Raw genomic sequence first — 23,972 nt, 5'->3', positions numbered from 1 at the left:
TAGATAAGCCTCAGACAGTTGCTGGTGAGAGGGATGTGATTGGTAACCAGGGAACAGACTTTGTGGCAAGGGCCAATGACAATGGCCTCAGTCTTCTCAATATTTATTTGGAAGAGATTTCTGTTTAGACAGCCCTGGAAGTTGAATAACAGTCTGGTAATTTTGAGATAGTGGAGGTGTCGCGAGAGGTGGTGGTGAAGTAGAGCTGGGTGTCGTCGGCATACATGTGGAGGGGAGCTTTGAAATGAAAATACCTGAAGTAATACAGGAAGCAGTATTTAATGTAATGCATTTGACTCTTCCCTGTCCACGACACCACCCCCCCTCCCACCCATTTAATTCCTGATGCTTTTCCTAATCCTGTTTGCTGGGGCTCGGCAGATCCACAGTTACCTGAAGCCTGCCTCCCAGCAATCCCAGCAGTACACCCACCCTGATCGTCTTGGTCTCTGGGTAAACTTCGTTCACAGGATCTGTGTCTCGATGGGCTGCTGGCCACTTGGAACCAAATACATTTTTGGATGATATCGCTGAGAGGCATCATGTAGATGAGAATAGAAGAGGTCAAGGATAGATCTTTGGGGACACCAGAGGTAATGGTGTAGGAATAGAAAGAGCATCATTGCAAATAATACTCTGAATACTATTAGATAGCTAGGAATAGAAACTGGTGTAGTCCTAGCCAGTGGAACAATGTTGGAGGAGAATGGTGAGATCAACACGCCAAAGGCTCCAGACAAGTCAATGAGGGGGGATGAGTTTGCCTTTGTCATAGTCACAACCTACATCCTTATATGTGACTGTGATAAGAGCAGGTTTTCATACTGTGGCAGAGGTGCAAACCTGATTGGAGGGATTAAATTTTTTTTACATTCATTCACGGGTGGTGGGTTCGCTGGCTGGGCCAGCATTAATTGCCCATCCCAATTGCCCTTGAGAAGGTGGTGGTAAGCTGCCTTCTTGAACCGTTGTAGTCCATGTGGTGCAGGTACACCCACAGGGCTGTTAGGGAGGGAGTTCCAGGATTTTGACCCAGCGACAGGTGAAGGAACGGTGATATATTTCCAAGTCAGGATGGTGAGTGGTTTGGAGTGGAACTTCCAGGTGGTGGTGTTCCCATCTATCTGCTGCCCTTGTCCTTCTAGATGGCAACAGTTGTGGGTTTGGAAGGTGCTGTCTAAGGAGCCTTGGTGAATTCCTGTAGTGCATTTTGCAGTTGGTACTCACTGCTGCTACTGTGCGTCAGTGATGAAGGGGGGGGAATGTGGATGGGGTGCCAATCATCAAGCAGGCTGCTTGAAATGGAAAAGATGGGCATGGATTTGGGGAGTGACAAGAAGTTGAAGGACTTGAGAGGAAAGGGGGGTTGGGAAATGAAGAAGTAGTTTGCAAGAATGGAGGGGCCAAGGAGAACAGCCTGGAAACATGGTAAACATTTGCCTATACTAGTTTTATATTTGCGAAACATGAATCTAACTATGTTTTAAGCCTCTAGTTTGTGGTATAATCTCTTCCAAGTCACCAAATAAGAAATGTGGTTTTTAACATTTGACCAGTTCCATCTTGTTTGGGAAAAAATGCAAACCTTTGGAGTGGGATTGTTGCCAGAATTAAGAGGGAGAGGCCTGTTTATTTCGCTGCCTGTAAAGTGCACCTGATAGTCACCGGTTGAACAGACAGTATTGTTGCAAAGTAACTTGAATTCAGGCCAATGGCGTAATCAGGCTTGACATGCCAATACTGCTGTCAGTTTTTTGGGTGGAGGGATTATTCTAGACAGGGCCATAGTTACTGTTGCTGTGTGTGCATTTTTTTGCAAAGCAATACTGTACAATTTTGGGGGAAGGTTTTTTTTGGTAGCATTGTAAATGGAATTGAGAAGACATTAAAGAACACTGAAATTTATTTTGTTTTATCTTGTTTCATTGCTGTTTTGGTATCTTGATTTCTTACCTTCAAGTGATTTTTGCTGGGAGTGTAGATGATGTGGGAGGAGTTTGACAAAGAATGAATATCCTGAAGAATTTCTTCCTGCAGATTCAGTTGGTATCCTATAATATTTATGTGGGAAATTTGATGAGGCCCACGTATTTGGGGAGGAGGTGGGGTCTTGGAAATTAAAATGCTTGAAGTAAGATAGGAAGCAGTATTTAATTTTCCCAGTCTTCTCCCCCCACCCCCCACTGCATTTAGTTTCGAATTCTTTTTTGTCCAACCCTGTTTGCTGGGGTTTGAGGATTGGACTCAGCAGGTCTACAGTTATCTGAAGGTTGCCATACACCAGTGCACCCACTCTGATTCACATTATCTTGGTCTTTATTTCCTGATGGGCTGCTCGCCTCTTGGAACCAAATAAATGACCCAGTTCCACCCTCTGCAGTGACTGTTGAGTTATGGCTTGCTGGCATATGGGAAATCAAAACTAGCTGAGATCTGGCTCTGAGCAAACATACTGCTCCCCAGAAAATCATGGCATTGAGGCTGAAGATCACAGCAAATATGACGGCGAAAACTTTGCTCAACCAACATTAAGGAACCAGTGCGTCCCCATGAGCTTTAGTTTGAGAAATGCTGCTATTCACAGTTTCTCTTTAAACCCTTGGTGATATCAAGACACAGGTTTTTGGTCTTGCCCAGGCCTTTGGCACTATTGATCTCCTACCTTCTACTATCACCCTTTCAGCTTTCAAAAACCAAATGTTATCTTTTGTCTTTGTGTGTGTATTCTTTACAATCTGAATGTTACAAGCAGTTTGGTGTTTTTTTTCCGACTATGCATTATCCATGATTTTAAACCTGCCGAATAATTGAGTGCAGATCACAGATCAAGTTAAACATTTGCTGCTGTTAGTGTGGATGATATACAAGTGAAGTGCACTTCTCATAACCTCTTGATATTGTAGTTTGGAAGGGAATGATCTGAGCTCCACTCAGCCATTTTGTTTGCGTGGGGAGCCAGTTTGTTGCATGTTGGGTTCCATCTTTAACTGGAGTCATACAGAAAGCAAATGGGGCCACCTCCCATTATCTTGATGAAGTCAGCTGGACTAAGAAACTATGCTTGTTTACATTCTTAGAGTGCAGCAAATGTAGGGGGGGAGGGGAGGGACCTGCAGTTAGCTGCCTTCCAATGATACAACATCCTCCGACATAAATATTGGAGATGTGAATCCACCTGGAGCCAGTTGACACTTGGTTTGTACACATCAGAGCAGAATTACTCTTGAATACCGGAAAGCGTATACTTCTGGCTTCACATCAGTGGAAATAGCAAATGATTAACAAGAGTATTTTTATCTCCTTTTAAGAATAAGTTATCAGTGTTGTCACAATTTTCTGATCCACAGCCATATCTAATAATTGCTGCAGAAAACAACTTAAGCTTCACGTTAACGTAAAAACATGATTTCACACTAGGCTAGGTTCTATTGTGGAAATAAAATGAGTGATGTGAGCTTCAGAACATAATTGACCCTTTTTGTTTGATCAGCATTCTTGAGAGGAGGCCTTCTCTCCAGCTCTGAAGCCTGGTTATATCTAAGTTCCAACGTTTGCAAGGATAGAGTTCCTTCCATGACATCAGCAATTAAGTGGAGTTCTATGTCTGTATCTAATGGTGATGCAGCTGTGATTTCCCTGGTTACCTTCCTGTTTCTCCCTTTCAGGTACCACAAGAACTGAATAAATCCAGAGGATAGAATCTGCCAGACCAGGAAATCACTAGTTGAAAAACTGTTAACATTAGTCATGTGATGGTTTAAATATTAAAGGTTAGGAATTAAACCATTCAGAGAGCTCATTTTCTCAGTGACTTGAGACACCTTACTTTAAACATTTTTAAAGCCTACAAGTTTAGCCAGTGTTGCACTGACCTTGTAACTGATTTGGTTCTGGAGTCTGAGATTAGAACATTGCATTTCTACATTGCATAAAGCAATAACTATTTGAACCAAGTCCCATTCACCTGTCACCCCTGTGCTTGCTGACCTGCATTGGTTCCTGGTTAAGCAACATCTTTATTTTCCAATGCTAATTCCTGTTTTCAATTCCCTGCATGGCCTCGCCCCTCCCTATCTCTAAGGAGATGGTGACGTAGTGGTAATCTCACTGGACCAGTAATCCAGAGGCCCAGGCTAATGCTCTGGGGACATGGGTTCAAATCCCACCCTGGCAGCTGGTGGAATTTAAATTCAATTAATAAATTTGGAATATAAAGCTAGTCTCAGTAATGGTGACCATGAATCTATCATAGATTTTTGTAAAAACCCATCTGATTCACTAATGTCCTTTAGGCAAGGAAATCGCCATCCTTACCTGGTTTGGCCTACATATGACTCCAGACCCACAGCAATGTGGTTGACTCTTAAATGCTCTCTGAAATGGACTAGAAACCTACTCAGTTCAAGGGTAAGTAGGGATGGTCAACAAATGCTGGCCGTGCCAGCGATGTCCACATTTCATGAAAGAATAAAGGAAAAAATAATAAGTCCCTTCAGCCCCACAACTCTCAGATCTCCTCTGTGCTCCCCTAATTCTGCCTTCTTGAGCGTCCCAATTTTAATCGCTCCACCATTGGTGGCCCTGCCTTCAGCTTCCTGGACCCAAAACTCTGGGCTTCCCTCCCTGACCCTTTCTCTCTTCCTTTAAGACGCTACATAAAACCTACCTTTCTAAGCAAGCTTTTGGCCATCTGCCATATTATGTGGATCAAAGTCAATTTTATGCTTCATTGTTATGTTCCTGTGGAGCACCTTGGTATACTTTATTACGTTACAGGTGCGATATAAAGACAAATTGTTTTCAGGTTTCCAACATCTGCAGTCATTTGCTTTTGTATAACATATTCTGAACCACGTTTTTGGAGTTTGGTGAAGATTCCCTCACTTCATTTCCCTTTTTTTAACAAAAATAAGTATGGTATTTACATAAATTATACAGAAAAGGAAGATTTGTATTTATATAGCACTTTTCACAGCCAATGAGGTACTTTTGATGTGAAATCATTGTTGTTATGTAGGAAGCAGAGAAACTATCCATTTGGCCAAGCTGATCCATGCTAGTATCGAACTAAGTTCTGTACTGAATTAGCACATTCCTTTAGATAATATCACCACCTTCAACACCTCTTTGTCCTTTTGTCTATGACATCTTTTGGTTATCTCCACCTATCACTGGCCCTTTACCTAGCTCTTCTTGTCCCAACACCCCCCCCCCTTAAACCAACTTATATTTCACCCCTTTCCTATTTTTACTTAGTTCTGTTGAAGGGTCATGAGGACTTGAAACGTCAACGGTGCTCTTCTCCACCGATGCTGCCAGACCTGCTGAGTTTTTCCAGGTATTTTTGTTTTTGTTTTGGATTTCCAGCATCCGCAGTTCTTTGCTTTTAAGTTCTGTACTGGTCTTATGCTGGTTTTGGTAGCACCAATACCATTCTAGTGCACTCTTGCTAGCATACTTTTATTAACTCTCAACATTAATTGTAATTTGCATGTTACAGTAATTGTGCTGTAAGTGAGTAAGTCTGATCTATATAAACCATTTTCTTTCTCGGTAAGTGACCCCTACCTCCTATTGGCTATAATTGTTCACTCTGAAACTGGACACCTTTCCCATCTACAGGAGGTCCCTGCTTGATGTCATTGATTGGTATCCTGGAAAATGCAACATTATGCAAAACAGTCTCTGAGGCTCCCTCCCAAGATTGCCTGCTCCCCAACTTACCCAAGACCCACCTCTTGCAGGCTCAACATGGCCTGGCAATGTCCAGGCAAAGGGTGATGTTAATGTGAAACAGCAGCAATGTGAATACAGAGTTCTAATTGGAGAGCGATGTTGATGCAAAAAACAGTGTTGTGCGGGATGATGTTAAGCGAGGACTTTGAAGGGCCCATGTAAACTGCAATGGGTGTGCTATGTAACTCTTCCATGACATCTCTCTGAAAATAACAGGGAAAGTTGGTAGTGATATGCAGGCCTGTTGTCAACTCCCTAACTTCAGGCTATTGTTACTTCCAGTCCTCAGCCAATGGGAGCAGTGTCTGAGTAACCGGGTGATGGAATAAATTAATGATGTGGTAAAAGATTAGAATGACTGCTCATTTCTGATGTATGTCTGTTGTAACTTGTTGGTTAAACTGGTTGAGCAATGTGAGGTCTCACATGGAAGTATTTGGACAGTGATTTATTAAAATAGAACTGTTTGACCATTTTAATAGGAAGCTGATAGATTGAATCATTAGCTCCTACTGAACATGCTGCTGTAGTTTAAACACATTTTATCCGTTCTGATATAAAACTGCCGATCTGTTTAAAATGAATGAGTTAATGTCTCCCAAACCTATTTGAGCACCATATTGTTCAAGGTTTATATTGTGTCCTAATTTCTCTGGAGCGGTCAGTGAAGGTGTGAAAATCACTTAAATTTGGTAGTTGTGGCTCAAAGAAACAGAAGCTCTTAATAATAATCTATACTTAAACCAGTCGGAATTTCCTGGCTTGTTTGAATTATCAGTGCGATGTAGTTTACTGTGTGGTACTGGTATGTCTGATATGTTGATTTGGAAGTTGTGTTTTATAGTAGAAGCAAGTTGGTCATTTTGTTGCATGTTAGAAAACCTTCACCTTTTTCTTGTCCTGTGGTGATTACAGCTGCAGATAATTAATCCGTCTCTTCAAATCCTCCGCCAATGTTTCTGGTTCTGTTGTATGGAATATTGGACCATCTTGAATTCTGCACCCTTCTCTCAGAACAGATGCAGCCTGACCTGCTGAGCGTTCCCAGCACCTTCAGTCTTAAAATATATTTATTACCTACTTTTGGAATCTAGAATGCTCTCTCATGCGATTAACAAATCACACAACCAGAAAGTATCTTCACAACCTAATGGAATGAATAGGAAATAAAAACAGACGAAGCTAGAAAAACTCAGCAGGTCTGGCAGCATCTAGAGAGAGAAACAGTTAACGTTTTGAGTTGAATATGATACTTCTTCAGAGCGTTCAGAATGAATAGGAACATGACTTCTAGGAGAATTTTTGTATATTATAGAACATCTTGCCCAACCTGAGTATGTGGATATTTAAAGTTGACTCTGTTTGATTGTTGGTAATGTAATAGCGCCATTATTAAACTTGAAAAATGATATAAGTGTTCCTGTGGTGGTCTTGGTCAAAGCAGAAATGGGGATCTTGCTCGACTTTGACAATTTAAAAAATTCTTTCACAGGACATGGACATCGCTGGTTAGGCCAGCATTTATATTGCCCGGCCCTAATTGCTCTTGAGAAGCTGGTGGTGAGCCACCTTGCCATGTTTAACCTGATGTCATGAGATTTCATGGGGTCTGGAGCTGATGTTGAGGACTCCCAGGGCAACTCCCTCCCAACTGTATACCACTGTGCCGCCACCTCTGCTGGGTCTGTCCTGCCAGTGGGACAGGACATACCCAGGGATAGTGATGGTGGTGCCTGCGACATTATCTGTAAGATATGATTCTGTGAGGATGACTATGTCAGGCTGTTGCTTGACTAGTCTGTGAGACAGCTCTCCCAATTTTGGCATTAGCCCCCAGATGTTAGTAAGGAGGGCTTTGCAAGTCAATGCCAGATGTTCTGTCTTGTTTCATTCCTTTTTGTAGACTTTTTAGCGGTTTGATACAACTGAGTAGTTTGCTAGGCCATTACAGGGGACAGTTAAGAGTCAACCACTTTGCTGTGGGTCTGGAGTCACATGTAGGCCAGACCAGGTAAGAACAGCAGATGTTAGGGAATCAGATGAGTTTTTATGACAATCGACAATGGTTTCATGGGCATTATTACCGAGACTAGCTTTTTAATTCCAGATTTATTAATTGAATCTAAATTCCATCATCTGCCATTGTGGGAAGAATTGTGAAGAATTTTAGTATTTATAATTTTGATAATTGTCATTTCATCTGTTTAGCATAATGTTACTGATGTGAATCAGGATCAGGTTAGTTTACCATCCGCCATCTTTGAAACTCAGTTTTCAACATTTACATGTTATTTATTTCCTGGCTCTGTTATTTGCATTGAGTCTGTTTCCTTACTGAATTCCCATTTACATTTGTTGGATCATTAGCAATTTGAGATGTTTCCGATTGAGAAGATCAGAAGTAGTTATGATTTTGATATTGTTACGGACACAAGGGTGAGGTGAATTGAATTATTATTACTGATCCCTTTTTCTGCAGTAGCTTCAATTTCTCATTGAATTTTTTTCTCTTGGTATCCTTTCCCTTGTTGAAATGGGCTGTGGTGTGTTTCCCAAACCCCGGTTTATGAGGTTAAATGTTAACAATAACCCCACAGGAAATTCCTTAAAGTGAAACAAAACTAGGATTTATTAAAACATTCAAAACCCGAGGGGTGGATCGTGACACACGTTCACACTCTCGAGCACATAAGGTAGAAAGGCAGAGAAAGAAAGGGAAAGAAGTTACAAATTGCGAGTCACTTAAAATCAAAAAGGTATTTGCATTAATTGATATGAGTAGAATCCAGTAAGTCCATGTCCAATGAAGGTTCTTTCAGGTGGTTTTGTCTGACAGAATTCCTGGTCTTTGTCCTCGGAACTTGGTTGAGGCAGTTGAGGATGCAGCAAAGTATTCTTATATCCTGGGTTGACTCTGTAGTTGAAATGCAGGATTCTTTCTGGAGATTCGACTTTGATAGAGACGGAGCTCAGAGGGAGGCTGCTAGCCTGGACTCTGGTTTCCTCTTCTGAGGTTAAACTGAGGTTAAACTGCAATGGAAGACAGAATCCTAAAGTAGTTTCTTAAAACAATTCAAGCAGCTCAAGTCTTGGTCATGTGACAGGGTAGTTTTCAGTTGAGCCATTCGGCTAACTATGTACTTTAAGCACTGTTATTAAAACCCATTGTATTTTGAACAGGTAACTGAGGAACCATTAATACCACAATAGCTCTGCCTTTGTCCAGAGCGGACTGGCACAGATGTCTTGTCTACTAGCCTTTTGTGTTGACTTGGCTGGAATGTTCAGACCATGTAAGGGGTGACACGTTCCAGGAGGTGGTTGACGGAAAACAGAATTTAAACGAGAGAACATGGAAGAAACAAATTTTAAAGACTTTAAAGATTTTTTTTCTTCTCACATGACACAAAAAAAGGAGAAATATGTTAGTAAATTATTACTGGAGGAGATGATGAGCTTTAGCCCTACATCTGGTCAGGCTGTGAATGTGAAAGGCTATTGCTGAAGTCTTAATGATATGATAATCTGTGAAACCTATTGGCAACAATATAGACTGCACTGACATGATTAAATATTCTGGGAATAAGGGGAACATTGGAAAATATCTCGCTTGTAGAATGTTAAACTACCCAAAGTCTAGGATGTGTAAAGATCCAATTTCTAGTTCTGTTGAAATTTAATCTATGGTCTACAGAAAGGATCATCCTCTCTCTGAAAGGTTAGGTCTCATTTTGGTCACCATGCATCATTGAAGTTGCACTTGCAAAGTTTTGGTCCAGTTGATGGAGAATTTACTTTGCCTGCTGTTGAATTTTGGATTGTTACTCCTGCTATGGCAGTGTGCTCACCCATTGAAACCAGGAATGCTACAATGGTAATTAATGTCTGCAATTACTTCACAAGGTTTGCTGTAATCTCTCTCTGCCTGTTCTAACAAACGTGGCTAAAAGACAAGTCATTCCTGCCAGGTAACTGAGCAAAGCCATGCAGTATAATCAGGGATTTCTGACGGAAAAGCTGTTCACAGTGAAGTTATCTGCCCTGGTCACCTTCATTCACAATGTTTCCTTTGGGGCCATTATATATATATAACTTATTTTAAAAATAAATACTCAGACTAGATTGAAGATTAGAAGATTCTCCATCCTTCCCTTGCAAGAATAACGGAAAAAGCTTCCAAAAAAGGTCATACATTTTGGTTAATACTACCTATTGATAAAAGAGATTAAGAATTAGAGATATTAAAATAAATTTGGGATCATAGAGGGACTATGTGTGTTTTGGATTATAACATCCCACAGTAGGAAATGTACATCACCCTGTTGGTCTTTTGTCCATCAATGACTTCTGGCGACTGACCCTTTTTCCCATTGGAACCAGTTTTCAGTTATTAGGTGGAGAATTTATCTTATAAATTAGTTAACTGCAATAGTTTAATGAAGCTGGACCATTGGTCCAAAGTGTCATTGGTTAGTTTGGACCAAAGATGTCCCACATTAGTTTTGCCAATCCTACACGTGGACCTGATTCTAATAAGTCAGTGCCAAGAAGACTTGCTTAATGCTAAATAATGATTTTTATTCCACTGTCTGGAAGCCTGAATTGAGCTAAAACAGACTTTAAGAAAAAAACCAGACTAAGGTGACTTGAGATCACAACCAAAGATGGCTACCCCAATTTACATTACTTGACAATCCACATTTCATTGGAATGGAGGCAGCAGGTCTGAAAAACTCACCAAAGGCAATGACCTCCTGAGGAATGTGAAGAACCCACTTCGCCTGTCCCATTAACAAGCTCTTAAGGCAATCACCTGACTTATTCAACTGTTGGAGACAGACCATTAAGATTAAGATAAAAGTAAAATACTGTTGATGCTTGAAATCTGAAATAAAAACAGAAAATGCTGGAAAAACTCAGCAGGCCTGACTGCATCTGTGGAGAGAGAAACAGAATTAATGTTTCGAGTCTATATGACTTCGGAAGAAGAGTCGTACGGACTCAAAACGTTAACTGTGTTTCTCTCTCCATAGATGCCGTCTGACCTGCTGACCATTAAGACTAATCACTTAGACAATGAGTCCCTGGCTAAGAATGCTTTCCAGACATGAGTTAAATTAAGTTACCCTTTTGAATACACCTTATTTGGATCCCCCTGGCATATCGAGAAAGAAGGTCAAGTAACAAGCCAACCCTTCATATGTTTTAAGCACACGTTTTCTCAGCAGAACTGAGGACAAGCAGCGAAGAGAAAAGATCCGAGTGGGATCCCTCCTGTCCTCCCGCTCACGCTCTCCAATCTATCTGGTAAGTTTCGAGACCTGTTTGCTGACGGTGGCCGTAGGGACACCGCTGCTGCAAACAGAGACTTCTCAAAAGAAATTCAGCCGAGCACTACTGTCTCCAGGAGAACAACCAAATCAGTCGGCTACACCTTTTAATTCAAAACAGCTGAGTCACCAAACTACAGACTGTATATTCCTTTTAATGGATTCTAATTTGGCCAACCTACCCTTCCCCATGCTGTAATCTGTATCTGTGTGTGTGTGTGAAAGTCAATGTATTTTTATTATTTTACTTAGTTTTATTATGCTTAAGCAGATCTAAGCTCTCTCTTTGTTAAACTCAAACCTGTCTGGTTGATCATAGTGTGTAAACAGTTAAGTACTCACTAAATTGGCAAGTATATCCTTTTCTATGTGAAAACCTTGTGCGGTTAAATAAGGAGAGGGCTAAAGAGGGGAGCCAATTGACCCCTCCTCACTTGGTTGTAAAGACAGCTTTTTGAAAAAAAATTGTTTTATATTTGATCTCTCTTTCTGTGGAGCCAGTAAAGCGTAAGTGATTCTAGCGATGGGAAACTATGCTCATTAGACACTGAAATATTTCTACTTCTCTTAAGCCTTCCCATCTGCAGTGGAGACTTCACAGCAGCTTTTAAAATGATAGCTTTGTTGGAATGAGATGAAAATCTGTTCCTCTTGCGCAGTAGTGATAAGGGGTCATCAATTTACCATTAGTATTAAAAGTGAGGAGAGGGATTAGGAGAACGTTCTTTTCACAGCAGCTTATTGGAACATGGAAAGCTTTGCATGGGGTGGGTGAGGCAGAAAGCCTAGTGCATTTTTTAAAGTGAAAATTGCATAAATGTATGAAGGATGGGAAGATGTAAAGATGTGGTGAAATTAGTGAGATTAGCTTCAGATTGCTGTGGCAAAAAGCTGACATGCTTTGAGCCAACTGGATACCTCCTGTCCTGTAAATTTGTGTGGCTTAATCAGATAGTTAGCTGGTCCTGGCCATAACAACACAATGGAGAAGGACAGTGGGGCTTAACTAGAATTGGATCTCTGTTATAGGAGTTGCTGGGCTGCCGGAACATCATGCAGGATTTCCATTCCTGATTGCTATCAGTTTAACTCTTCAGTGGAAAGCATGCATGTGGGTGAGGGTGCAGATGGACTCAGCTGCAATGTTTTCTGTGTTTGAACAGTGTGCTAACACTCTAGACTCTCACATGAAGCATTTGAGATCTGTGGTCTTGTGTGAAGATTTTTACTCTGGCATGAAAGAACTTGTGTGTGTTTTGGATTATAACACCTCGCTGTAGAAACAGTACATCTACTTTTCTGGTTCTTTTGTCAATCACCTTAACTCAGTGACTCCCGGTCACTGACCCATTTTCCCACTGGAACCAGTTTTCATTTACTGGGTGGAGAATTCTTATCTTATAAATGAAGCTGTAACATTGCTGATTGGTCTAAAGTGAGGTTGGCTCAGGGTTTTGAGTGATTCCACTGTACAAAATACCTCATCAAGGACCCAGAATGAACCAGATGAGTTTCATACCAAATGTAGTTGATTGGTCTAATGACAAGAAGCCAAGAGATTGCAAAATGCAACATGGGGTTTTTCAGTAGATATCAATGTCTGTGGGATCAAAAAGTGATGTCCCATGGACCCAAAGCACAGAATCCTCATCCTTCTCTTGAATGCCAAGATGAATACTTGGCTGACCTCCAATGTTTCTATTTTTATCAATGAATTTAAATAACCTAAAGAAGCAATTACTTATGCCAAATTCAACCTTTATGGTTTCTGTGGATGACTCTGTCACTGGTGCATGCAAATGCTGAAAAGATATTGAAAATCATTAAACACATCGGTCAAATGTCAAAGTCCAGAGCTACATTCCTGTCATGTGAATATTCATGTAATTTGGAATATTTATTAGATAAACAAGCAATGAGCTTCTGAAGAATTACAGTTTACTTAGCTGTTTTTGTAACTGGATAATGATTAGTTATGGACCCTTAGTCTTCCTTTGTGTCTCCATCTCAAAGAGACCAGAAAAGCAAATTGTTTGTGTTATTTTGCTGTCTTATGCACACAGGTGGATTCGAATCTTATTGTCTACGTAACTTAAATTGTGCTGTGCAGTTACTGTTTCATATGTTCAACAATGACTCCAGCTAATCCCATGGGAAAGTTGACTTTGCAGACAAATATGACGGATACTTTATTTAGAAAATAGAAACATAATATTCTTAATTATGGGATAAATAGGACTAGAAATTTGTCCTGCTGGAAATGCACTTCTATATCACTGCTGCAATCCCAATGTTGCAAATTGAGAGTGGATACAACTCTCTCAGCTTTGCTATGATTTTGAGTATATTGCTGCAGGAATTGGTGGCCGTGATTGCTGCTGTACCATGGAGAGGCTAAAGATAGCCTTCAAATTAGATCCAGCTGCAATGCACCACCCCAACTTTATTTAGCTTTGTGTTTAAAGTAGTTTATTTTTTTTAAAAAATCAACTTAAAATCGCTAAATTTTAAATTGTGTTCAGTTGTCAGGACAGTGGTAAGTTAACAATACGTTTAGTGACTGAGGTGTGGGTAACTCTTTGAATCTTTAGGGAAGGGATTATGGCAACAGTTATTGACCAAAAGTTTCTGTTTTGGGCCCAAATTGTATTAGTTACTGGAAATGGATATCTTGTTCAATTTTCGACTCAATCATTTGCATCTTGCTGAATTTGAAATTTTTAATGAACCAGCACAATTGTGCAGTGATTCAAAACTTAGTTTTTAGAAAAATCTGCATAAGAATATTCCTTGATATATAAAAACATAGAAAATAGGAGAAGGAATAGACCATTCGAGCCTGCCTCACCATCTAATCTGATCATGGCTGTTCCTCTATCTCAACATCATACTCCCACTTTCTACCCATACTCCTTGGCTCCTTTAGTGTCTAGAAATCTATCAATTTCCTTCTTAAATATATTCAGTGACTTGGCCTCCACAGCCCTCTGCGGTAGAGAATTCCATAGGTTCACCACCTTCTGAGTGAAGATATTTCACCTCATCTCAGTCCCACGTGGCTTACCACATATCCTGAGACTGTGACCCCTTGTTCTGGATCTCCAGCCAGAGGAAACATCATCCCTGCATCCAGTCTGTCCAGCCCTTTCAGAATTTTATATGTTTCAATGAGATCCCCTCTGGTTGACCCAATCTCTTCTCACGACAATCCTGCCATCCCAGGAATCAGCCTGGTGAACCTTCGCTGGACTCCCTCTATGGCAAGTGTATCCTTTCTACTCTGTACTTTAAACACAAAGATAAATAAAGTTGGGGTGGTGCATTGCAGCTGGATCCAATTTGAAGGCTATCTTTAGCCTCTCCATGGCACAGCACACAATACTCCAGGTGTGGTCTCACCAAGACCCTGTGCAGCTGCAGTAAGACATCCTTGCTCCTGTACTCAAATCCTCTCGCAATGAAGGCCAACAAACCATTTGCCTTCCTAACTGCTTGCTGCACCTGCATGGTTACTTTCAGTGATTGGTGTACAAGGACACCCAGGTCCCTTTGTACATCAACATTTCCCAATCTATTACCATTTAAATAATACTCTGCCATTCTGTTTTTCCTACCAAAGAGGATAACTTCACACTTGTCCACGTTATACTGCATCTGCCATGTATTTGCCCACTCACTCAACTTGTCTAAATCACCTTGAAGTCTCTTACCATCCTCCTCAGCACTCTTATTCCCACCTAGTTTTGTGTTGTCAGCAAACTTGGAAATATTACATTTGGTTCCCTCATCGAATAAATATATATATAATCTATAGCTGAGGCCCAATCACTGATCCCTGTAGTATCCCACTAGTCACTGCCTGCCATTCCAAAAAAGATCCATTTATTCCTACTCTGTTTCCTTTCTCTAACCAATTCTCAAGCAATGCCAATATATTACTCCTAATCCCATGTGCTTTAAGTTTACACACTAACCTCTTATGTGGGACTTTATCAAAAACTTTCTGAAAATCCAAATACACCACATCCACTGGCTCTCCGTTAAGAGCATTTAAGGGTTATAACCTATTAACCTGGATCAGTTTTATTAATGGAGCTGAAAATAGATCTATCACAAATATGAGCAGTTTTACCAAGTGTCTTGTTCACCACATGTGAGCAACCGATTAAAACAATTTTAATATCAATAGTTGCTTGGTTGTACAGAACTTGGATGTTGCTCAAGAGAGACATGTTGCTGAAACTTTTCATTGTGCACTATTCAGGCCAAAGACAAGAATGCCAAATTTCAAATGATCACACCCCTTTGTCCTTTTGTCTATGACATCTTTGGCAATCTCTCCTTTGCCTCCACCTATCACTGGCCCTCTATCCAGCTGCACCCACCGCCCCCCAGCCACCCACCCTTAAACAGCTTATATTTCACCTCATTTCTATATTTCTTAGTTCTGATGAAGGGTCATACAGACTCAAAACGTTAACTGTGTTCCTCTCCGCAGATGCTGTCAGACTTGCTGAGTTTTTCCAGCTATTTATGTTTTTGTTTGGCCAAAAATATATTTAGACTGAAGACCAGCTGGTCAGCTAGGTTCCACAAGTTCACAATAGACCAATCAACACCTGGGATTTCATGGTGGTCGTGATCCATGATTTAAAAATTAGTTTATTTCAACGTCTTTGTTCAGGAATGAAGAAAACTTCTGTATTGCAGAACACTGCAGACCTGGTTTCACTACCTGCCCTAATAGTTCCTGTTATGTTATTTTTATAACGATAATATGATTAATTGCCTAGCCCTTGCTTGTATTGTCCTCTGGCATTTCCTCTACAGCCCCTCCCTGTTTGTGGTGCAATTCTGTTGCATGTTAATTCAAGTCGATAAAGTTGGCTCCTGACTTTGGGAGTTCAGTGTGTTGTTTGGGAATTCTCCTGTACTTTGAAACTGGCTGGAAGCTAGGCTGTTTGTTCCTCCCCATTTTGCAATGTGACCTTAACGGTGAAATGTGGAGCAAAAGCAAGCTCGGTTTGGAATAAACTCTTAAGATGATAAATGCTGTTTAATGTACACTTGATCATGGCTACATATATTTGCTGTTGTGGTAGCCTTAGGGGCTAATATGATGGGATGTGACTATTCTGTGGTAGTTTAGAGAGGTTTGCATTTTTGTCAATTGTTAAAAATCCAAAGTGAGGCCACAACATGTGGCTCCATAACACCACTGATTTTATCAGCTGTTCTGAAGGGTGGTTGTGCTAATCACCCTGTGTGGGTGCTGGATTTTATTGGGATGTGGGTATCATTGGCTAGGCCAGCATTTATTGCCCATCCCTAGTTGCCCTTGAGAAGGTGGTGGTGAGCTGCCTTCTTGAACCGCTGCAGTACATGGGGTGTAGGTACACCCACAGTGCTGTTAGAGTTCCAGGATTTCAACCCAGGATGTTTACAGGGTTGACAGATCATGTCACCAGCCTGTGCCGAATGATGATTCAGAGCACATGCCGCCCCACCTTGAACCTTGAAGGATGAGGGGGCATCTGATTGAAACTTACAGAATACTGAAAGGCCTGGATAGAGTGGACGTGGGGAAGATGTTTCCATTAGTAAGAGAGACTAGGACCCGAGGGCACAGCCTCAGAGTAAAGGGAAGATCTTTTAGAACAAAGATGAGGAGAAACTTCTTTAGCCAGAGAGTGGTGAATCTATGGAATTCATTGCCACAGAAGGCTGTGGAGGCCAGGTCATTGAGTGTATTTAAGACCGAGATAGATAGGTTCTTGATTGGTAAGAGGATCAAAGGTTACGGGGAGAAGGTGGGAGAATGGGGTTGAGAAACTTATCATCCATGATTGAATGGCGGAGCAGACTCGATGGGCCGAATGGCCTAATTTCTGCTCCTATGTCTTATGGTCTTATATTCTGCTCTCTCCATTTCTGAAACATACTGAACTGAACATTTGTTTGAAAGTAAAATACTGCACATGCTGGAAATTTGAAATAAAAATAGATAATTCTGGAAATACTCAAATCAGGCAGCATCTGTGGAGAGAGAAACCGAGTTAATGTTTCAGGTCGCGATGACTTTTCATCAAAACACTTGTTCAACTGCACAAAGGAATTTCTCCACCAGTGCTATTTAAACAGATCAATCACCATTCAACTTTCAGATAAGATGCTTTTACTACTTTTTGCTGCTGCTGTGTTTGTGGAAGTGCCGGGCCGGAGGGGCTGACCCCCGGGTCGGAGGGGCTGACCCCCGGGCCGGAGGGGCTGACCCCCGGGCCGGAGGGGCTGACCCCCGGGCCGGAGGGGCTGACCCCCGGGCCGGAGGGGCTGACCCCCGGGCCGGAGGGGCTGACCCCCGGGCCGGAGGGGCTGACCCCCGGGCCGGAGGGGCTGACCCCCGGGCCGGAGGGGCTGACCCCCGGGCCGGAGGGGCTGACCCCCGGGCCGGAGGGGCTGACCCCCGGGCCGGAGGGGCTGACCCCCGGGCCGGAGGGGCTGACCCCCGGCGCCGGGCCGGAGGGGCTGACCCCCGGCGCCGGGCCGGAGGGGCTGACCCCCGGCGCCGGGCCGGAGGGGCTGACCCCCGGCGCCGGGCCGGAGGGGCTGACCCCCGGCGCCGGGCCGGAGGGGCTGACCCCCGGCGCCGGGCCGGAGGGGCTGACCCCCGGCGCCGGGCCGGAGGGGCTGACCCCCGGCGCCGGGCCGGAGGGGCTGACCCCCGGCGCCGGGCCGGAGGGGCTGACCCCCGGCGCCGGGCCGGAGGGGCTGACCCCCGGCGCCGGGCCGGAGGGGCTGACCCCCGGCGCCGGGCCGGAGGGGCTGACCCCCGGCGCCGGGCCGGAGGGGCTGACCCCCGGCGCCGGGCCGGAGGGGCTGACCCCCGGCGCCGGGCCGGAGGGGCTGACCCCCGGCGCCGGGCCGGAGGGGCTGACCCCCGGCGCCGGGCCGGAGGGGCTGACCCCCGGCGCCGGGCCGGAGGGGCTGACCCCCGGCGCCGGGCCGGAGGGGCTGACCCCCGGCGCCGGGCCGGAGGGGCTGACCGAAGTTCTTTCAGTCAGAAGGGAATGCTGTTGGACATTGGAAGGGATGATGACGTTTTGAAAGGCCTCTGAGCAGAAAACCTGCTCCCAGTCAAAGGGGCTATAGGGACCATCCCTCTATAGGGACCATCCCTCTTATGGGGACCATCCCTCTTATGGGGACCATCCCTCTTATGGGGACCATCCCTCTTATGGGGACCATCCCTCTTATGGGGACCATCCCTTTGTCTGTATCAAGACAAGGGAGATAGACCAGAGATTGCAGAGAGTAGAAGCTGTTCATACAGAGAAGAGGTTCATTAGAAAGGCTACACCCACCAAGGGTTTTCAGAGGCCATGTCCACCACCACCTTAGCCAGGAGCCTTGTCTGAGGCACCTCTGACTCACCAAGGAACTGGTGACTGAACAGAGCTACTGCCTCCAGTCGGACCTGCAGTCAGAGCAGGGCGAGGATGGCCATGAAGGTCACCCTGTCCCTCGTTTTCTACACCAGTGGATCTTTTGAGGCGGGTGCCAGCGATAACACCTTTTAATTCATCATAGTACCCAGGAAACCAGAGTTGCTGGTTTATTGTTGTCTCCTGTTATCCACCACCTTATCTTGCAAAGGGAGAGAAAAGAATGTCAGTGAATATGTTGCAATGTGGGGTTATGCCTGTCGCAGCTTATGTACATCAGCAAGACGCGAGTATGAAGTTTGCAGCAGCGTTAAATGTGTGAGAGTGAGATGGAGCATTTGAATGTCAGGTAGGAGTCTGAATTGCTAGAGATTGTTGATGACTGAGTGATGTGAGTGTGGTGCAGTGAGAAATGTGAGAGGTTGGTAGTGCAGTGGGTGCGAGATGGCATTTGAGGTAGTTGCTGACTTTGACAACACTGTACTTTCTCCAGCACTGCATCCTGGTCCTGAGGGCCAGACTCCTGGCATTGATCTCTGACAAGTTGCTCAGGCCAAGCATGAAAGTTGCCCAGGCCTTGCTGTGTATGGGCACAGATTACTTCAGAATCTCAGGAGTCGCGAATGGTGCTGAACATGGTGTAAGCATCAGTGAACATCCCCACTTCTGACCTTATGATGGAAGGAAGATCATTGATGAAGCAGCTGAAAATGGTTGGGCCGAGGACACTACCCTGAGGAACTCCTGCAGTGATGCCTTGGAACTGAGATGATTGACCTGCAACACCCACAACCATCTTCCTTTGTGATGGGTATGACTCCAACCAGCTGAGAGTTTTTCCTCTGATTCCCATTGACTCTAGTTTTGCTAGGGTTATGCTCAGTTTGGTTTGTTTGGGGGGTGGGGTGTGCCTCTAATAAACTTGCTGCTATGATCAGTTTATGGTGAGTTAATTAAAGTGATGCATTAAACTCCATAACCCCACATCTTATCGTACATTTGAAAAAATACATTCTCGAATAATTTCAGCAAGACTGCCTTTGCTTTGGGCGTCATTCGGGAGAGGCTGTGAAATTGAATACTATGGTGTGAACACTTGTCTGAAACTTCTCTACCCTCTATTTTAACAAAGATGTTCACTCACTCAGCATCATCCTTTAAAACTTCTAAGTAAAATGCAGAATTGTACAATATTTATTCTACACATTCATAACTCTAGCAGAATTCTATATTTGTGTTGGCAACAGGCCTTGGAAATTAGTCTATCTGTGCAGCCAATCACACAGCAGACTTCAAGCTGTACCTTGCCTTGATGACAAGTTCACTTTTATACCACTTGCCACAGAGATAGTGAGATGTTATCCTTCTAAACAGAATAAGAAATGGTCTTTATATCCACCGTCTTTTAGTGTTCTCAACAAAAGGGGGGAAATGCTCATTTTGTCATGTTTACTGCTCTTATTGTAGTTGCTGAGGAGTAAACGTGCTGTGTATGGACTTCATTGTGTAGTGAAATGAGGAACAGCAGGGCAGGACAGCACGCCTCTGCACAAAGACTAAAGAGCAGGTCTACAAATACAAAAAACCCGTCAATAAGAAATGTAACAAAGACCTACATCTGAATAGTCCTTTTGTCACACGTGTTACATTTTTGAGCTTGTTGCTGTAATGGGTTTTCAGTAAAAGTTATCATTCTGGCTGCTGCTTGAATCCCTGGACGTTGAAATTCATAGCCTCGCTAAACTAAATGGCTAGTGCATCATTCGGGATGGTAAGAGGGGCTGCGATCCCTAACCAGAGATGATATTTTTCTCATTGAGGTTGAATGTGGGTGGAGCAGGTATCCCATTCATACTGTGCCTGAGCACCCAAACTCTTTCCCTGTCCTTTATCCACGAGGAAAACTGCAATTGCTGCTTTTTACTTTTTTAAAACATTTATTCTAAGTAAAAATAGTTATAGGTGGTCTGAGATTTGTAAGAGTTTGACTGTATTCAATATGAGAATTGGAAAGTCAAATTGTCAGCTTTAAGCGAACTCTATTTACAAACTGTTTTTTTGCATCTTCGTAACCTATACACTTCAGAATGGTTGTGTTTCTAGGCAAACATTTGAATGCACATCTCGTACTTTTTAAGAAAAAGAATAAGTAATCTTTTTTTTTAAATAAAAATTTCCATTTGATTCCCGAACCCAATAAAGTTCTGTGATTAAGATGTCATTTAGTGATGGTTTTAACTTGCTCATAGTGTTCTGGTACAATGCTTAACTTCTCTCCCTGTTTTTACTCTCTTTTCATCTTTTATCTTTCCTCTCTCTCAGAAAATGGAATATCTTGTGAAAATCGCTATTCCTCATTTCCAATATAAATTCATGTTTTGTGGCCAATTTACCGATTATTTGGACCTGATTTTAATTGGGTTTGAGCGTGTTGAAATTCCGCCTTTTTGTGTTTGTTGAATGTTTAACTTGTAGCAACACTGGGTAAGCTGCACTTTATATCAATTCAACAAATTTTAAACAGTTTCTTCATCTTATCCAATTGACCCTCTTCTATAAAACATGGAAAGGTTAGAAACTAATTCCCATCTGTCCATTTTCCCTTCCTCTCTTTCTTTCAAGGTCACATAATGCATACAGAGTAATGAACTGTGAATGCAGGTTGCAGAATGATGCTCTTCCTATGTGCTGTGCTTTTATCTTTACAGGTTCAAATGTTCAAATTTGCACTTGCCATTTATCTCAGTTTCTGAAGTGCATACCTTTTTCATTTTGGAGTGTTTTTGGGTTATTTTTTGTAGTGTTAGCAAACGATGATGCCTTTTCACATTTGTAACACTCATGGGTAAAAATGTCCTGTAACATTTTACTTTTGGTGTAAAATTCCTGACGTTTTTCCTACGTTGTCTGGATGTGCCTTGTTTTGTTGGATATTTGACAAGTGGGTTCTTTCAGTATATTCCACGCAACATGGGAGCAACAGTTGGCTTAATTTGCCCCTGGGAAAACAGTAGGCTGTGTGTGTGAGAGTATGTCAGCATGGTGTTCTAGATAAGTGGTGCAGCACATGGTCTGCTATTCTTATGTTGTAGACACTGATCCAGGCCATAGTGCAGTTTTTAGAGAGATGGCATACACTGCTTCTGAAATGGAACATTTAATTGCCAAAATTAGGACAAAATCTTCCAATTGTACAAGAATGTTGGCATATTCTGTATCCAATTTTTGCCAGTCTGGTATGTTGTTGTTCTTAGTTTTACCATAACCCAAGAAAGAATTTGAGTTTGTCAGATTCGGTACTCCTAGTCTTGTTATGCAGGTTGGTGCCAGTAACTGTACAGATGTAGCCAGATACTCGAGGGTAACAATCTACCTTTAGTATCAGCTTGCAGAATAAACTGAGCAAGCAACTGTCGCTTGGAGCTTTTGTGATGATCCAATTATAGATTCTGCAATTTTATGTCCAGTTCTTTCCTGGAATGGGAAATTCAACACTCGTGAAGCTAATGTTGATCCCTCATTCCACTTACGATGTATGGATCAAATCAGCTGATGGATTTAGCAGCAAGCGTTTCCCACAGACTAATCCAATATAAAAAGCAATGAGGGTTTAATTACTTACCATTTGGACAGGAAAGGACCTAAACTGAACATTTTAGAAATATAGAACTAAATGATTGAGAGTGTTTACAATACTGCAGATATGAACCGCAATGCGAGAAACGTTCACTCATACAAGTGCCAGGAAACAAGAAAGACTTGCATTTTTATAGCCTTTTTCATGGCCACAGGATGCCCCAAAGCACTTTACAGCCAATGAAGTTCTTTTGAAGTGTAGCCACTGTTGTAATGTAGGTAATGCAGCAGCTAATTTGTATGCAGCAAGATCCTACAAATAGTAACATGATGATAACCTGATGTGTTATTGTGATGTTGATTGTGGGGTAAATATTGGCCAGGTCAATGGGGATAACCCCCCTGCTGCTCTTTCCAATAGTACCATGGAATTTTCTGTGTACACCTGAGAGCGCAGGCGGGGCCTAGATTTAATGCCTCACCTGAAAGACGACACCTCCAACAATGCAGAACTCCCTCAGTCTCCAGGAGTGTCAGCCTAGGGTTTTTTTGTGCTTAGCTCTGGATTGGGACCTGAACCACAACCTTCTGACTCGGAAGCAGGTACTCTACCAACTGAGCTATGACCAACATTTAAAGAACTAAAGGTGACATGAGGTAAACATTTTTACGCAGCGAGTGGCTAGAATCTGGAATGTACTGCACGACTGTGGTGGAGGCAGATTCAATTGTTTCAAAAGGGAATTGGATCATTATCTGAAAAGAGAATATTTACAGGGCTATGGGAAAAGGGCAGGGGAGTGGGACTAGTTGAGTTGCTCTTGCAGCACAGGCACAGTGGGCTGAATGGCCTTCTCCTGTGCTGTCTATTCTATGATTCACAATAACTCTAACCCTCCCCATGACATTCATTGGTATTGTTATTGCTGCAGCCCCAACTATCAACGTGTAAAGGCCTTGGTAATTGACCGCTCCAATTTAATGCTCAAAAATCTATGATTCCATTCACATTCCAGCGAGCTTGACTGACTGTTTTAGTCTGGATCAGAAACTGAGAGACAGATAAGCAGGTTCCAAGGAGTCACTAAAGTAAAAGCAAAATACTGTGGATGCTGGAGATCTGAAATAATAACAGAAAATGCTGGAAAATCTCAGCAGGTCTGGCAGCATCTGTAGAGAGAAACAATTAACATTTCAAGTCCAATATGACTCTTCTTCGGAGCCCAAGTCATTAGAGTATCATGCTTTTCATAATTGTGGTCCAGATTTGATGCTTTGAACAAAGAAAAACAGGGATTTTTCCAAGTCTCCAGGCTGACACTCAATAAACTCCATCAGAAACTAATTGACTCATGATCTCGCTGTTTATGGGACCTTCCTGTGTGCCAGTTGGCTGCCATTCTCGCCAACGGAACCAATAGCAACCACATTTTAAAATGATTAATTGATTGCAAATGCTTTGGGAAGTCCTATAGTTGTGGTAAGGAGCTTTCCTATCACCCTCACACCATTGAATGTGTTGGCTACTTCCAAATACATGCCCACCTTGAAACCACATTAGAACCTAGGTTTCTGACCCTGCCACAGTACCAAAGCAGTTCTTATCATAATCACAAATAACATCCTACGTGACCATGGCAAACTGTCCCTTCTCGACCTGTCTGCAGACTTTGACACGTTGACCACACCATCCTCCTGTCGATTGTCATCCAGCTAGGTGGGACTGCTCTCAATTGGTTCCATTCTTAATTGACCTAGTCGTAGCCAGAGAATCACCTGAGATGGCTTCTCTTCTTACTCCTGTATTGTTGCCTCTGGTATTCCCCAAGGATCAGTGGATCAGTCCTTGGTCCCCTCTTATTTTTCATCTACACGCAGCCCCTCAGCA

The 23,972-nt window shown here is 42.8% G+C and overlaps 1 protein-coding gene across 2 annotated transcripts in view; it reads left to right on the top strand.

The window, feature by feature from the left end:
* Positions 1-23,972, top strand: part of LOC144696155 (uncharacterized) — a 220,931-nt gene that overhangs the window by 153,554 nt on the left and 43,405 nt on the right. The window lies entirely within an intron of this gene.

This window comes from Cetorhinus maximus, chromosome 21 (genome assembly GCF_964194155.1).
Source record: "Cetorhinus maximus chromosome 21, sCetMax3.hap1.1, whole genome shotgun sequence".
NCBI classification, from domain to species: Eukaryota; Metazoa; Chordata; class Chondrichthyes; order Lamniformes; family Cetorhinidae; genus Cetorhinus; species Cetorhinus maximus.
The sequence above is the reverse complement of the archived record's forward strand: the minus strand, read 5'-3'. Positions and strand labels throughout refer to the sequence as shown.